Here is a 17,081-nt window from a genome sequence, read left to right on the forward strand (position 1 = left end):
ACGATTCATCGCCAACAGCAATGTCAATTTAAATGCAACTTTATTCGATGGAAAACAACATATCGTGCATGTCGTTGAATTGCGCCGCCACGAGAATGTTCTAAATCTGGGGCTCAGTGCAACATTCAGCAACGCCGCTGTTATGGGAAGTTTACCCATATCCGTCACAACTGAAAGAAAATAAATTTCAGGCCCATCTCGCATTCGTTTGACCTGCAAGTGAAAAACGCTACTGCTGTCGAATCGAATTTCCAAACACGTGCCCGCACTTGTTTTGTTGGTGTTCCGAACTTATTCGGTGTGCTTTCGGTTCGATGCAGATCCCTTTCAGCGTGCGTTGGTTATTTATATGATAATTTGCCTTACATTGGACCCATGTGTACTGCCACTGTTGCGGAATACTTTCGTTCAGTCCAACGCAAAAAATGGACCAGTGGTTGCAGGAACAGCGAATGGTATTTGATTTGTAAACTCTGAAAAACTTGTACAACGTAGAAACGTGTTGTTCGGGTTTCGCTCTACGCCAAACGCACTACAAGGCGGCACAGAGTAAATGGGCTTATGCAAAACATCCGAGGCTTACGTTTGATTTAGATGATTGACAGTGGCAATGATTTCGGTGGTTTGTTAACGACATTTTAATTGTTTTTGCTGTGGCACTTTAAATGGCAGATCCAATCACTATCCATCTGTTGTAAGCCAGGTAAGCTAGGTCATTAAATTGGCTTCGAAACCAATTAGAATGTATTAAATGTACAAAGTGCCTACAATATTTATGATAATTTCCCTTGGTTTCTTTAAAGGTTGATGTGACATCTCAGTATGAAGTTCATAAGCTTTTGTGTGGAAGGGTCATCCTTCAACGATTGATGGTTACATTTATTAGAAAGTTAACAAAACTATCAACATATTGTTGATATTATAGTAACATAACACATGTCACTATAATTGTTCAAATATGGAGCAATATTGAATATATTGTTATTATTAATTAATGTTATTGTCAATAATTGTTATTATGCAATACTTTCAAGGTTTTTTGTATCGTTTGAGAGAGATTACTTATAAATTTATTCTAATATTGGAAATCAACTTGCAAAAAACAAATTGCAGTAATACGAAATATAACTTGCCGTTGATATGTATATCTCAACCGCGATATGTTGCAACCGCTAGATGAATACGAAATGTACACTTTTAATCAAGGGATTATGCTTGTATGCAGCGATATGAAGATAGATTAAACATAGAAGAAATACATTCGCAGCACATAATATTCCCATCTTAAGTTGGCAAACCTGCGGTAATCCACAGCTTGCCACTTGCATTCCGAAAACATCGTAACGTCAAATCCTAACTTCACAAGATGCACGACAGTTTTCTCGAAACGCGTAAACTACTCGTAAGCGCAGCTTAATGCACTGCCATGGTACCATTTCTCAGCTGCACATATCTGCAATGTTTGTGTTGCGTTGCTTCAGTTTACACCATTTCAATGCTCGAGTCCTATCCCGAGGCAACCACTGCACCGGGTACTGTGAACACGTGAGTCCACATGGATTTGGTCTGTCATAAATGTAAGCTTCTTCATTTTAAGCTTTGCCTAAACCGTGAAAGATTTTCTACGCGAACGGAAACACACGTTCGACTTTTTTCACGCTTGGCTTTCGGTGGTGTTATCCACTGCCTGCTTTGCTCTAGCGTAGATCCTTTCTTTACGGTTGTTTCACAATAATGTCGCACACATGTTAGAGCATGAAAAAAACCGAACATATTCACAGAGTTATAAAAAAATTGTGTCACGACGATAATAAAAGTTCTCGCCAAGGTACAATAATATTTGAGCGTTTTTTTTTTACTTGAATGGACCAGAACCAGGTCCCGATTGCGACTTGGGATTTCAGGTTGACATAAATGACCGGGCGTCTCCATTCGAACACAGTTGGCGTAGCAACTAATGATGAGGGACAAAATTTCATATGCAGAAAAAAGAAGTATAAACGAAGCTGATTTAACAGAGCAGAGTTTTCCATTTTTTTATTTGTAATAAATTACCTATACCACCAAATTTAGGAAAATCGGTATAGATGACACCAACTACAAAAAAAATCTTTTCACACACCGAGACTATTGCTCTCATTTCATCAGCAAAAAAGCATAAATTTGCATCTTGTTTTATGCTTGCTTGTTAAAGTTTTATTGAATCATTGTGTATATGGTTACATGGCTACCATCAGCAAAAAGGTAATGTAAAGATCGGTTTCCAAAAAATGATAACTTCGACGTAAAATAATCGCTGGTCTCGAAAAAGCTGGAAGCATGAAGAAGTGAATGTACACGTGAAGCCTTCAAAGAGCATGCAAATAAAAGGAGCGTAATTCAACAAGACATCTGCCATCGTTGGAATGCGTTGAGGGCAATCTTAAAAAACTAAGAAATGTTATGACGCACAACGTAACGTCGAGCATGTTGAATGGTATCTTTCTTGAACCAAAATAGGTCTTTTATAGACTCATGCAGTCTAAAACCTTCGCTGAAAGATACCAAAGGATAGTCAAGGAAAATATTCAACGACAATATATCAGTGAAGTAAACAATGTACTATTTTGTCTTTTCAGATCCTACAATATATTAACCGGTAGTTCATTCCGACATGTTTATGTTAATACCTTGACGACGTTTCGAAGATATTTTGTTCTTAGCTTGCAAAGAACGTGAATATCTTTCGTTTAAGCTTGACACAGATAACAGTCTCAACACATACATAAAAATACGCAATAAACATGCCGCTGGTTAAGCTTTATTAATACCTCCCCCAGCCATCCTTCCGCCGTCCTCCACCATCTGGCGGTAAGGAACCGGATGGCAGGAAAATAAATTGTAATAATTTCTTGCCCCGGATGTGTCGTAAAGTAACAGCAATTTGTGTGCCATTGCTTGATGACTCGATGCGGCTGGTTTCTTTAACTTTCTCGCTTTTCATTCCAACGATCAAAGAAAGCCGATGCCCGGGACACCTTGTTTCGCGTGTAAATATCTGCACGCACACGTGCATGCGCCTCCCGCTGGGGTTATAAATCAGTTTTGCGAGCGCAAACATTGCCGCCAACCGCCCGTTACCCGTTGCGTTGAGAAATTAGACCCATCATGCGCGCCGAAAGGCGAATCTATTTCATGCACGAATACATTACAGAACGGGTGCAATGGGCCGCCCTGACTTGGGGGTGGACCACATGTGTCTAGCAACGAGTAAGCGAAAGTTTCTGCTGCTGGATAGACGGGCTTAAAGTTGTCTTGTTCCAGTGTGGCAGCGGATGGTTTCAAACTTCAGATGTCCATCCGTAATCAGAACTGCCAATGAACTAAATACTTCCACGATAAGAGATCGTTCGATGTCGCAATTTGTATGTAGCCATTCTAATCCTTTAGTAAGGCCATAATCAAATATCTCCTATGTTAGTGTCTTAGTGATTTTTTTTGGGGACAAATACCACTTTCCCACGCGCTTTCCATCTGTCGTGTGTAAAAGAGCTTGTCGTCAGATAATAAATTATTCCTCGCTCCTTTATCGGACAATCGATTCAAATTTCAAATGTTTACTACCGTTTTGGGTGCGGGGTCGGATCTTGGAATGGTAAAACTACACACAAAATCCCCGCCCAATATTCTGTTTTTGGTTCCGATTTTCAATGAACGATGACTAATATCCGTCTCAGCAGCGGGATAAATCTCCGCTCTGAAAGGACGCGAAACACAAATACACAATTCCGGAAAATGGTCAATGCTGGTCACGGGCTACTGGGCGTCTCCATCCGAAGCCAGATGACAGGGCCAGCCACAATAATATAGGGGTTGAAATTTCAAATCAAATGCAGGAACAGGAAAACAGAAACAGAGTGTGGTAATTTGCATAGTTTAATCAACTGGCATAATCCTCACAACATGGTGCCATCCGAAAAAGGGTTCATCCAGCCGGAAAAAAGGGCCGTAAACAAGAACGTGCCTGGAAGAAATGTGACCGATGGTAATGGTATTTAAATGTATTTCAGAATAGTTTTTTAAAGAGTGTCCAAAATTGCCAAAAGCAATTCTTCATCTTCCGATCTGGATAAAATAGTAGGTGTGAACGTGAAGTAGATGAGTGTTGACACTGTAAAAATCCTATTTCATTCGTGATTCAGTTAAGGTGAAACTCCTACAAAACCTGTGGCAAAATAGCGTTAGAAGGTTAGACCAAAAAATGGGTTAGATTCTCAGAAGTCAATTTGATTCATGCAGGTCCATTGGTCCATAGCATGCCTTCGTCTTCTGTTCCTAGTATTTGAGCTTTTTGCTGACTAACTTCTTCATATCATGGCGAACTCTTTCTCCTTCCAGCCACCAGAATATCGTACATGTTTACAACAGTAAGACACAGTTTACACAGACGTTTGAAGGTCGATTTTTCGATAAGAATGGACTATAAGACATAAAATTAGTATGCTCCAATATGGACAAAAACTTTTGCTAGTAAATTAGAAATATTTTGTGCTTAAGTCATGTTAAGTCCATACTGTCTTTCCTCTATCTGTTAATCGAACAAATCGCTTTCATTGGCTGACGTATGAGTAATCCGATTTTATATTCCATCAGTATTCTTTCTCCTAGTAGACATCACATCACACGACTAACATCTTTATGCTAGACAATATCACGCCGTCACTTGATTGCAAGCGAAGTTCAACCACAACATGACGCATATTGTGTTCAAAATTGTAACAATTGCTTATTCCCGATCCGTTCGGAACCGTTCGCACCAGCTTTTTGTAACGCCAAAAGACAACCGAACGAGTTCATAAAAAGCATCCTAGCCACACGCCACAAATCCGGAACACAGCCTCGAGTACCTACGCCTCACCCATGAACCCACAATTGGAAAGGGTCGTAAGGGAAACTTTCTCCTAGCATTCGAACGGATCGGTTTGAATGCGTCGGTATGATGTATGCTTTCAATCCGGAAGAGAATGTCGCCCTTACATTCACCAACGTCACATACCAATCAACTGTAAATCATGATTCTCCAGCGGCCAAACACTTGTGCCTGCATGCATGTGTGTCGGTGGTTCATGTGGCTCATCTTCGTATTTGGTCACGTTGCGTTCCCGGTATTGAATATACGCTGAGGAAAGAGTGATTTGAATTTCAATCTCTTCTTCGACACCTTAAGGCCGTCTAGCGCATCCCAATGCTTGATCCAACCAATCGTGTCCGACATCAAATCGAGTTGTTGGGTGTCTGATGACAGGCTGTGACACCGCAGTCCAAGATGGATGTTGCGTTCGGACCGATAGGTTTGAGTGCTTCAACGTCACAAACCGTTTAACCGTGGCGTTCGCTTTATGGACATGGTGGTTTTTATATCCACTGTGGTCCGATATCTGTAAAAGATTGGGTATCATCTCGAAAGAAGTAATATCCAAACGGGAAGCGGGCAAAGATAATCACAACTGTACGAAGCCCCTTTTTCTGTTCTATTTTTGTTGCATACAGTTGCTGAAACTTTTGTGATATTCATGCAAGAGAATTTTAATTAAATTGGGTTTAGAAAGCTGTATATTTTCAAGGACCATCTATGAAACCGGAGCTGAATTATTCAACGGCTGAATGAGCTTATTTAATTGTTATCTCTTTGTCCGAAGATGGTCATACCTAACTCTGCAATCAGAAACCACTGTATGACACACGCATAATATGATTGCTCCTGTTCAATAATATTTTTACTTTCTAACCTTTAACTTCAAGTGTACATTTATATGATGGCAATCGACATAACATGTGCCCAGGCATGTGTCCACGCCACAGAAAAAAACTAACATTCGTATGCTGCTCAATGTCACCGCAGCGTGTAGGCAGACCGGCTCCTAATGTAAGTTGAAACGAGCCAATGTGCAACGACCGTCATGTGCACGACAAAACGACCGGATGAATGGAGGATAAAACATCTATTGATTGCCGTTGTGCAGTCCATTCCACCTAGCCTCGAATGGTTCAGCTCGAGAGGAAACTACAACCGGAAGCGGCCACTAATGGTCTCGAGTAGGTTTAAAGTGTTATTTTGCTTTATGAAAACTGAAGTGCACTGTTATATCAGATGGAAACTTTATGTTGGTTTTATGGCACAGTATCGAACAAGCGTTGAGCACCCCACACCTTCATATGAGAGGATTTTATTATTGGTTTTTAGTTAGTACCGCAACTTTGCACTAGTCTCCCTAGCTTTCTGGAAGGATAATAAATTTCTTACTAACAAAACAACAATACCATTTTGTTAATCGCCAAATCCATAACACACACTGTAACAAAATCAACATTGAAATATTTTAGTAAAAACTGCTAAATGCCTTAAAGTATATAACGTTTCTCAAAATTGTGATTATTTAATCCTCTTCTTGAAGGATTTGTTCTGCTCTAAACCATACCCACTCAAAAATAATAAAAGTTTATCTTAACAAACCACGGTTGACCACACGTTTCGCCATATTCACTCAATTAAATTTCAATTGTCATCAAAATTTCACTCAGCACTCTTTTACGAGCATTCGCAAAGGGCCACCATTAAGGCAGTGTCACAATAAGTGAGTTAGAAGCTGAACTTGGAAGATTGAACTAGCAGCGTACAAGGAGCAAACCGAAGAAAGAAATCAAACTCCCTCAAGGAGTATCGGTTCGATCGATAACGGCTTAATTTGAGATGTCGTCGTCGGTTACCACTTGTGTCCATTTTATTTTTCAGCGACGAGCAAAAGAAGAAAAGCTCGCCTGCGGATAAGGTGATGGGTTGGTTTCCTTGGGTTGTACAGCCTGGTGAGATTTATCCACCATCCCGGATATTATTGGGTTTAGGGCAAAACCCGCCAATCTCAATCAAGAAATTGACAAATCGAAAACTGGAGAGGCAACTGTTTTCTTCAGTTTGAGATCGATCCAGTCCTTGAATCCGTTATCTGTTCTCTGTTCTGATTTCAGATCTGTTTGTTTCGCTCTGGAAAGATTTAACCGTAGTCTCTACAGTTGTTGCCTTATGTGACGATATGTTGGGCATTATTGTTTCTCTGGTAGCTCTGGTGGTAGTTTTCTAGTAGCTCACAATGAATAGTCCATAAGCGATTCCCAAGACTGAACTATATGCGTAGGCTCACATCACTGGTCTGAGCTCAAATTTCGACTGCATCGTATAGTTAAAACACAACAATCTACAGGCTCCTCTATTTCTCCATTTGAAAACGAATGTTTATGACGCGTAAGCAACAACCTTCAACCAAACCCTTCCGCAAATGTTCTAGTCGGTGTCTGTAGAGTTGATGAAGCACCTCGCAGTGCGCAATATTTGTTCCTACAGCCAGCACGTCAAACCACATGTCCATGATACGGTTCCACAGTGCAAAAGTACTGTCCAAGAGGTACAGATTACTCACCCCCTACTGTCCATCCAGTTGATGATGTCCATCCGCAAATAACTGACATTTTCTATCTTCTTACAACTACTTCATTAAATAACGTCATGGAACCGAAACCATGATAAGCTCTGCTTTGTGTCACTTCTCTCCATGTGAGACCGTCTTGTGCAACGGAAAAGGGAAGATTTCCTCGGCCCGTACGCCTTTGAAGGCAAAAGGTCAGAAGGAAGGTAAAATTAGATACAAATTGCAATCCAAAAAGGTTGCACTGTTTCTTGGACGACGGAAGCTAAGTTTGACTTGTGTTCTACCTCACTTAGGGGCAGGAAAATGTAGGCTTTTCTTTCAGGTTTGTTCAGCTTCCGGTTGATCCGGGGAGTATTCTTTGGGGGTCACCGAACAAAAAAAAAACAAAAAGGAAAAAAAGGTCAAGATGAAGCAAAGCAGCAATGCAAACATAACCGAGCTTCACCTGTTTGTAGGAACTTTTTGTTGTACTGGGTGCAATGTTTAGACTTGCTAGCTAATGGTATATTGCCCACACATTCGGCAAGTGTGAAATTGTTCTCCCTTTTCGGTTGTCCTTTTTTCTTTTAATCTGACCCGAAACATTCTTCCAGCGTATCTAATGAAGTCGTAATCATGTCATTCACCTTTCATTCCACCTTACGGAAGGGGGGAACTCCTCGTTTGTTCTTTTTCGTTCGCATCCCAAACGCACGATGAAAGTTAATCGGTCCGGGGGTTTGCAAACGGTTCCGGACGAAAATATCGAACAGGAAAAGAAACAAAACTCGACCGAAAAGCAGTGAGGGCGTCCGTCCCCGTACGGGGCAGGGTCAAAAAAGTCTTTAAAACACAACCAAATTAAGCTGCAGCCACCGTAAACGGAAACTCAACCACGAGATGATCCCTTGAAGAATGTTACCCGGGGATGGATCCATGCCCGTAAACTTAATGAAAGATTTGCTGGGATTTCCGCCTAACGCTTTCCCCCTTTCTGCTCCTCGACCAATTTCGAAAGGTTGTGTGTTGTTTGCTTTCGACAAATATTAAAATTCTACCTCCATACAGAAATCGTTCCCTTCCCCATTACCCGTGTGATGAATTCCAGTCACGATGTAATTCTATCCCAACCAACCTTCCCCATTACCTTCGCAAAGGCAGAGTGTTGCCAAATTTTGACGCATGTTCCAATGGCTCCGTTTTCACTTTGGGCTCGTTACCGTCGGGGGATTGCATTAAAAGTTTGCATTATCAGGAGAAGGGAGGAAACTTTTTCGCCTACTTTATGACCCGTGAAACATTACTTCGAGCGAGTTTGTCTATTACATCGGTGTTGTACAACGCCTCTAGCCTCTTGCTCAACCCATCACACAGGGATTAAATTAATCTAACTTTTGGGGTAACGCGTTTAATTGGTTTGGAGAACATGATAAAGCGACTAAACAACCGGTTTACATTCGTACAACAGTACAGTTACGTAGTCGATTATTTTCAAATTGAAAAGTGTTCTTTATCCATTATCCAAATCTTAGCGTAACGGCCTACTAGGTCTGGTCTGTCATTTTGTTTTAATGCTGAAAACTAAGATTTTCCAATTACTTAACCAAACCCAGGCAGGAAAATTGTTGTTAAAATGAAATAATTACGAAATTTCATCGCTGACATCCTTATGTCTAGAGTTTTTGTGAGGGCTCTATGATGACTAGCCTGCTTATATTAAATCATTTTAAAATAAATAATACCCCAATGTATGTGGCGTAGTGACATCTACTTTTTACCACGTCCTATAATCAAATTAAAATGTCTTAAACTGTGTGCATAAATGCAAGGAAGTTAAAACATGTGTAACTTTCGTGCCAACCGCACCGAAATGTTTTCCAGCTAGCCATATTAATGATTATTCTTTGTAGAAACTTGTACCCCGCCCAGCGGAAGCCGATCGATTTTAACATTCGTTCGCGCCACTCATTCTTATGCAAAATTAGAGAGCAAATTACACAAGCTCGCGGGCAACGAGCGTATAACAAAATCACGTTCCATTCCGTACCCTGCAAACTGCGGGTAGTGGGTTTCAGATAATTAGTGCATTCGTTCATTCATAGCGCCCGCCTGCAGCCGGTCGATGCCGAACTCGTTCTGTGTCTCGTTAGTGTGCGCGGAAAGTTTAAATTATGCTGGATGAACGTCTGTTAGTGTATTCTCGCCCGGTAGCAACTGGTTGCTCTTGGAATGCTTAATGGCGCACTTCCGTGAGCAAAATTTTTATTATTATAATACCTATCAGCGTAGTAATAATGAAGCGGTCTAAATTTTGCCAATAGTCAGTCAAGCTTTCGCGAGGTTGTGAAACTGCACGAACTTCTGTGGAATGTTTCGTTTCTGCGATATTTTTGTCCGTAGTAACGTGTTTAATGAAATCGTCCCGCAATTCGGTTGTAAATTGTGCCCACTCGTTGTCTGTCACTCGTTTTACCACACGGCAGTGTGCTGCTGACAATGAAAACGCATTGGAATGTGGGTACAGTTTCCGCCTACAGTATAAGTCGATTTGTCGGTTGTCTTTGCTTTCATTTAATTGAAAACTTTTCAGAACATTTCATCGCTATTTCACTCACTGTAATAAACGATATACGGGGTATTGGTGAAATGAAATTCCAAAACAACAAGCAACAAGCAAACCGCTCAGCCAAGACATTCGCCAACAACGCCTACCAACACCCTGCGCCAGGCATCGGCACATTGTTTATTAGAGATATTCATTACGATCGATAGGAAGCGATTGAACACATGGCATATTATTGACAATTTTTTGCTTGCGACTGGCGTCCGTTTGGCTGGAGCACAACTTGAGGACAGTTTGGATCAACGTGCTTAGGTCCGCTCTCTATCCCGCCGCCCGTAGCCCGACCCTTGATTGAACAATAGGGAATTGATTTCGCGCATGGTCTGCTCGGGGTTGAGCTGAGCTTTGAATCCCTTTTTTTGCGCCACTTGCCATGCCATGGTAGCTGCCAGCTTTTCTTTTGCTTGTGCCCTGACATTTGACTCCGGCCCGGCCACCGTTCCGTTCAACCTGCGAAACGCAACGATAAAACACATTTGTTCACATTCAGTTGAGCATTGAACCATGCCACAAATAGGCGCCTTCAGGAGAGAAAAGAGCAACAACAAAAAGGGAAAACACCGGAACTATCACCGCCCCTCGACCGTACCCGTGGAAAGTAATATCGAAGACGAGGGTAATAAATTGTCCGTTATAATCGCACTCACAAGCACAGCTTCCGGGCACTTGTAACAGTGTGTGGACAGATGTATGGTGCTGTGGTGCTTAAGAAATGGTTGAAAACTGAGCTTCATTCGCTATGCCGCGTGGTTCCGCGGGTCGTGAGCTGTTTCGTACAGCTACACACTGCATAAAGGAGAATGTGTGTGAATGTGCCTTTCTGTGTCATACGATCCTTTTTTCATGGTGGAAACGTGGGAGAGAAGTAAAAGTTTACTAACATTAATCAGCTTTCGCTGTATAATTGGGACATTTTTGTGGCAAACGGATATGAGGGATGCTCAGCGCAGTTGAATGATGGCGATTTAACGTATCCTTGGAAGATTAGTGAAGTATAATCTCGCTAGCTCAATAAATGCAATACTTCATCAAGCAGAGATTCAGATGGTAATGATGTGAATTATTAATAATTTTTGTAATCAAACATTTTTTTATCCTATAAAATAAAATAAAATAAGGATTTTTTATTTTATTTATTTAATTTATATTATGACGGCAATGCCGTATTTTCAACACCGCTTGTGTTGAGCGATAATAACAAGTGTCACAAGGCATTACCTCCTTGCGATTTGCCTTATCCCGGGCATACTCGGTTGTATTGGATGTAAAATAAAATAAGGATATAAGAATAATTATTTCCGTAAATCTTTTCACCAAATTGTGCATTTATGCAGAACAATCGTCAGAAACTGGGCGCCTCCATGGATGAATAAATCATTTGGCTGATATTTTTGATGAAATTCAATTTTATTTTTTAAATTTTTAGTTACTTGTAGTAATTAAATTAAATTCTGTATTTAATTGTAGTTTTGTAATGAACTGTGACAAAATAAACTTAAGAATAATCCCACCCTAGATATAATGAAATTTTGTAAAATGAACCTTTGTTGGTGAAAATAAAACATGCAGCAGAGTTGCTTAAGAGTTGCAATCAATCGATACGTTGTCATTGACTCGAACTATCGTTATCGTTTGTTTTGTGGTTATTTTAGATTTTTTCTCTATTTTTTTCTAACAGGGCTGACATGAACAACATTGAACTAGTCTTATCAAGACCGAACAGTAAATGGGTTCATTCATAATGTGATTTAATTGCCGTACAATGGCGAACGCACCAACCAAAAATCAGCTACAACGAAACTGTACAATTCATCAAAGTCAATACGAGCAGCAATTCGCAATGGGAACGCATGGAGACGCAGCGCTCGCAGAGGTGGGATTATGGAAATTACATTTCCACACACAAACATGGCAACTCAAACCATGTAAGCTTCTCATAATCGATAACAATAACAACTGCAAAACAACTCCCAATGCCACCGGGCGAAATGGAGCAACCGATACGAATAAGTCTTCATTAACGAATGAGCCCTGCTCGCTAGTAATTACATCATGTGATTCGATGTGATAAACCCTCCAAGGGCATCATAATAGCACAAAGCCAGAAGCGATTCCTGCCGCACGGTGAACGGTGCACTTGTAGCACAGCTAAATTGAACATTTTAATATGCAAATTCCATGGGGGTCCTTGGTACAGCGCAGGAGTGATCCTTTCGCTGCCGGTAACATGTTTACGCGGGACCGCCGAGCAACGTGTCTTCCAAATTAATAATTCATTAAACTACGGTTACACTACCATCGGATCGTTCCTTAGACACGGAAAAATTGTCTTCTGCGGTGGCAAATTCTGCAATCTGACGTGAAAGGTGTGAAAAGATGCTCAATCCACGCCGACTATCCCCGCGGGTTGTTGGGCTCCGTGGGTGCATATTTAATTTATGCCAGCAGGGTAGATGAAGTGTTTTGTAACAAGCGCACGTAAAATAGATTACAAGAGGAGTTTTACAAAGCTTAAAGTGGAACTTCCAAAGTGTCCAAGGGAAGGACGGCGTGACCTACTGTACTATTACCAGCTTTTGTCTCATGTGTGTTTCGGCTTTAATCGTGAGTTTCGCACTATTCACCGCACAACAACGATTAAAGTTGGAAGAAAATAATGAAACATTAAACCTTTTCATTCCCATCGCAGGGAATCTTGATGGGCATTTTGCTATCCCTTTGTAGATAAGCGTATCGTTTGCATTGTATTTTTCCGTGTTTCGATTCGAAGAAAACCACGTTCTTGTTTGGCGACAAGGCAGCAATACGAGGAATTGTTGATGCGAGAGAAAATATGTCCCACATGAATAAGGTTTCTTACGAGATAAAGACATTCCGGGATGAAATTAGTTTGATGTCGGCCGGACCCAAAAGGATCACCATCAACGAGACATTTCACCTTCAGACGTCTGTCACCGGTGCAGGAAATATAATTTCGATCAACACATTGCCCCGAGGGTGATTTGTTGGTAATAAAATTATAGACCAAATCATCACATCCCACACATGACGACTCGGTTGGCCGGTGGTCCATTGAGAGTAGGATCCGTGCGCGTGTAGCTCACGTATGCGAGAGGCTGATTTGTTTGAGGTTTGAGAGTGGTTTGAGGTCCGATTCGTAATATGATTTTCTTCGAACAGCAAACTTTGGACATGAGCTAACGAATAGATGAACGATAGATTCGGGGAAACTAATTAACGAAAGTAGCTGCGAGGAAATCTGTAGCTGAGTTCGCAACGCTCACTGCCACCAACACACGGGTCGTTAGCACATGTGTGATTTTTCAGCCTCGTGATTAGAAGCCATCATTCAGCAGACCAAACTCACTAATACCATTAATGCGTGATACGGTCGATTTCCATCAAACTCGCATTTCCCATGCTTTGTACATCTACACAGCAACGGTCAGTCTGCTCCATTGAAATTGAGACGCAACTCACTCAAGAGCCTTGTCGCTACTAAATGCAATACCGTTCCGATGCAATGCTCGGCAAGGAAAGCTAAACTTCAAACGGCATAGGTAACGGTGACGCATTACGTTTTGCATTACATTTTCCCAGAAACGGTTGGTCGTTCTGTGCTGTACGGTAAGTGGATGAATATCAGCTGCAGATCAGCTAAAAGGAATATTTTTTCTCTGCTGTTATCGCTTCGCAAAAATCTCGTCAGTTGTAAAGGAGCACTTTCCGTAAATTGGCGATTAGCGACGCGATATACTGGAATAGAATGTTATAGGAATGCTGGAAGCTTAACACGCAGCCGAATAACGAAGGATTTTCAAGTATAATAATGATTCTAATCGCTTAAAAGTCGTTTAAAACATGAATTGAATGATATTTCAAGTAATTCTAAAAATTCTTACAATTGTTACACACAAATAGCTTATCAACTTGAACACAAACTACTAAAAAGACAAGAAAATGAAATTTTAAGATGAGATTCTTGCAATATCTTATCTTTTGTCATACGAAATTTCGACGAACAAATGCTCTCAGACCTTTTTTTCAAACTCACTTTTTGTAACGAGAGAAAAACAAAGCAAAAATGGTAAAGAATGTGAAACATGTTTTAAGCTTAGGTGAAAAAGTATCTTCAAAGAAATCCTCCAACATACACCAGGTACCAGGCGTCTCCATTAGTAATCAAATTCTTCGCTTTCTTTCTAAGCTACAGCACAAACGTCTCGGTTGGGTGGATCTTATAAAGTATTTAACTAAATACCTCTTCTTTTGGGCATAACGGCCTACTTTGTCTAGGGGTCTGCCCTTTCGGGGAGAATGGGATGGGATTTTGATGTCGGTCTCAGCAAGAAATTGTTTCAGTACTAGTTTTTATTCTATTTTCGATCGCAAATCAAGTCAAGTCACAACATTACAAAAGAGTACGGTTTTAGGCTCCGAAGCCCAACTAGACATTGCCCTACTGTGCGCGAATTTTATCATTTAACTATGTTTGAGTTAGTGTTTAAAATTATCATTAGGGTAGTCAGATGATTCGCATGAAAATCATTAATAATGCTGTAATGTTTGTACACATTACAGTATTTTTCCATTGTTTTAAAAAAGGCACAATGAAGCGAATGTAAGAGAAATAAATATTTCTCTGTACTACGAACACACCTTCCACTTTATGCATCCTTCCCTTTCATCGGACGCGTTCATTTATAATTGGATTTTTATTGTTGTTGATTCATCCGTTCATCCCTACCGCTTTGCTGTTTCATTGGCCATCACGATGCTCCCAGCAGCAGAATCATCAAAACATAGTATTGGAGGGTTGCACTCAGTCCCAAAGGGTGGACAAACCTATCGAAATTTGATCATCCACCTCCTAAACCGATTCTAAACGAATGTATCGGCAGCTTTGTTGGAGTAAACCGAGAATTCCCTTTTCTATTTTCAGTGGTTTCAATGTCACAAAAAAACTTGTGTTGTTGAATTCTGCTCAAATATATCCGGTTTCCGCCAAAAACATGTTCTATCGTCAATTCGCTTGTAGTGAAGATTTTCCCAGAATCCCAACGAAATACTGCTGTGGGCTGTTCCTCAGTATTAATATGGGGCGAAAAATATCAACCCCTTGAACGCATTCAGTCAACCATTTATCGACCAGTGGACATGTTTTGCCCAAGTCAGCAAATTTTCGCTACCAAAATGACACCTTCGCAGATGACGTAGGCGCTACTACTATTTACATTCCGGATGATCTTTGTAAGGATCAAATTGACATTATTTGCTGCACCAGGAAAGTAGGATTATTGTTAACGCTTTTCCTGTGATGCGTTAAGCTTTAATAGCGCATTTTCTGGGCAACTTTAATTCATTCTCCTGATCGGCGGTCTACGGACAAGAATATTATTTCCGGGCTGAATCAGATTTGCATAAATTGTGGCCCAATATGCTGCGTGTTCCCGCCCCAGCCATTATTTCCTTCGCAGAGCCATTAAACTGTTTCATCGTTCTTCCATGCCTGGTCAGCGGATTGCACTGTGGAATCACTTTCACAGTAGCCTCTAACGTATGCAAACACATTTTACGATCATCCACTCGAATGGCAAGACCGTCAGTCCAACTGCCAGAGACATCTATATTCTATCCTTCTCTCACGCTGGCCTCGAGCGGAAGCTGCAAACGTTATGATTATTTATTCCGACACCCAAACTTCCCACATCAGTCATTACCTCGTTTTAAGTAACAGCTCTGCGGCCCCGCTCCAGCACGGCTGGAAGTTACAGTCTACAGTCCCGGGACGGTGGACTTTAAGGTTTGCCAACAGCCTGTCATTAAACGATTTTTTCTGTACGTGCACGCTTCTACACGCGTGTCCATTTGCACCACCCACCACACACACACATACACACGCACACACACACACACACACACACTGATGGCTTGTTGCGGCTTTCGGAGTTTTACGGGAATGGAAAATATTAATCCGCCACTGGCAACAGATTAGACAAACTCATCATCACACGCGTTGCTTCGATTCGGGGATCGTGTTACAACCTCATACGCCAACACACACACTCACAGCCGGCTTGCGTTGAATCGGTTTTTTGCCTCCGTTTCCATTAACGAGAGATTTTTTTTCTTGCTTGAAACACAATATTTGTAATACTTTTTTGATTCGCTGCCTCTACGGGAGAGACTGTAAGTGAGCGGTGAAGCACAATAAATACGCTAACTTTTGGGCGGCCACACTTTTAATTCTCGCAACCCGCACGGATGCGCGGTAATGCATCGAAGTGCACATTAATTAATCGCATCACACACTTGAAAAGTTTTAGTCCAATTGTTGGGTAACAAAGAAAAAAAAAGCACAATCGCTGAAAAAAAGGCTGTTGGTGAACATTTCCTCAATTTTCTGTTTTTTTTTTTGGTTTGTTTGAGAAGGAAGTGGTGGTTTGCAATAAAAATAATCATAATAATGATACGGACTGAAAAAAAAAACGGGCAACAGTAACAGCAGCGCAACAGTAAAGTTGATGGGAGCGTAATTTATGATGCCCGAGATCGTGACTTATTTTTAGAACCCATCAAAAACCCTCGATGCAAACCCCTTTTAGTTTACAGACACTGGCCTCACTTGGTAGACGGCACGCTGGCCCCCACAGGGGCCAGCATTCCATCATCATCAGCACCATCCAGCGCCGTGTGCCGTGAACGGAACGCATGGTACGGCTGGGATGTTCCAGCTCGGCGGCTTTGTTTGATATGATATATTCCACTCACAATTTGCTCGTATTTGGCACCTTCTTGACTGCCTGGCGCACATAACAAATGAGGCGTCCCGCGCAAAATTCCAATGGGCAATTTTTCAACCACCCGCCATTACCCGCCAACGACACACATTTCGTTTATTCTTTCACACCGCCGGTGAATGGGTTTAGAGCCCCCGGTTTTTTTTACGATAGATGTTTTATCGGCGTGGTACACTCCTTCAATCACTTCAAGCAAGCGTGCCACCATAATCGGTG

The sequence above is a fragment of the Anopheles moucheti genome, chromosome 2 (genome assembly GCF_943734755.1).
Source record: "Anopheles moucheti chromosome 2, idAnoMoucSN_F20_07, whole genome shotgun sequence".
NCBI lineage: Eukaryota > Metazoa > Arthropoda > Insecta > Diptera > Culicidae > Anopheles > Anopheles moucheti.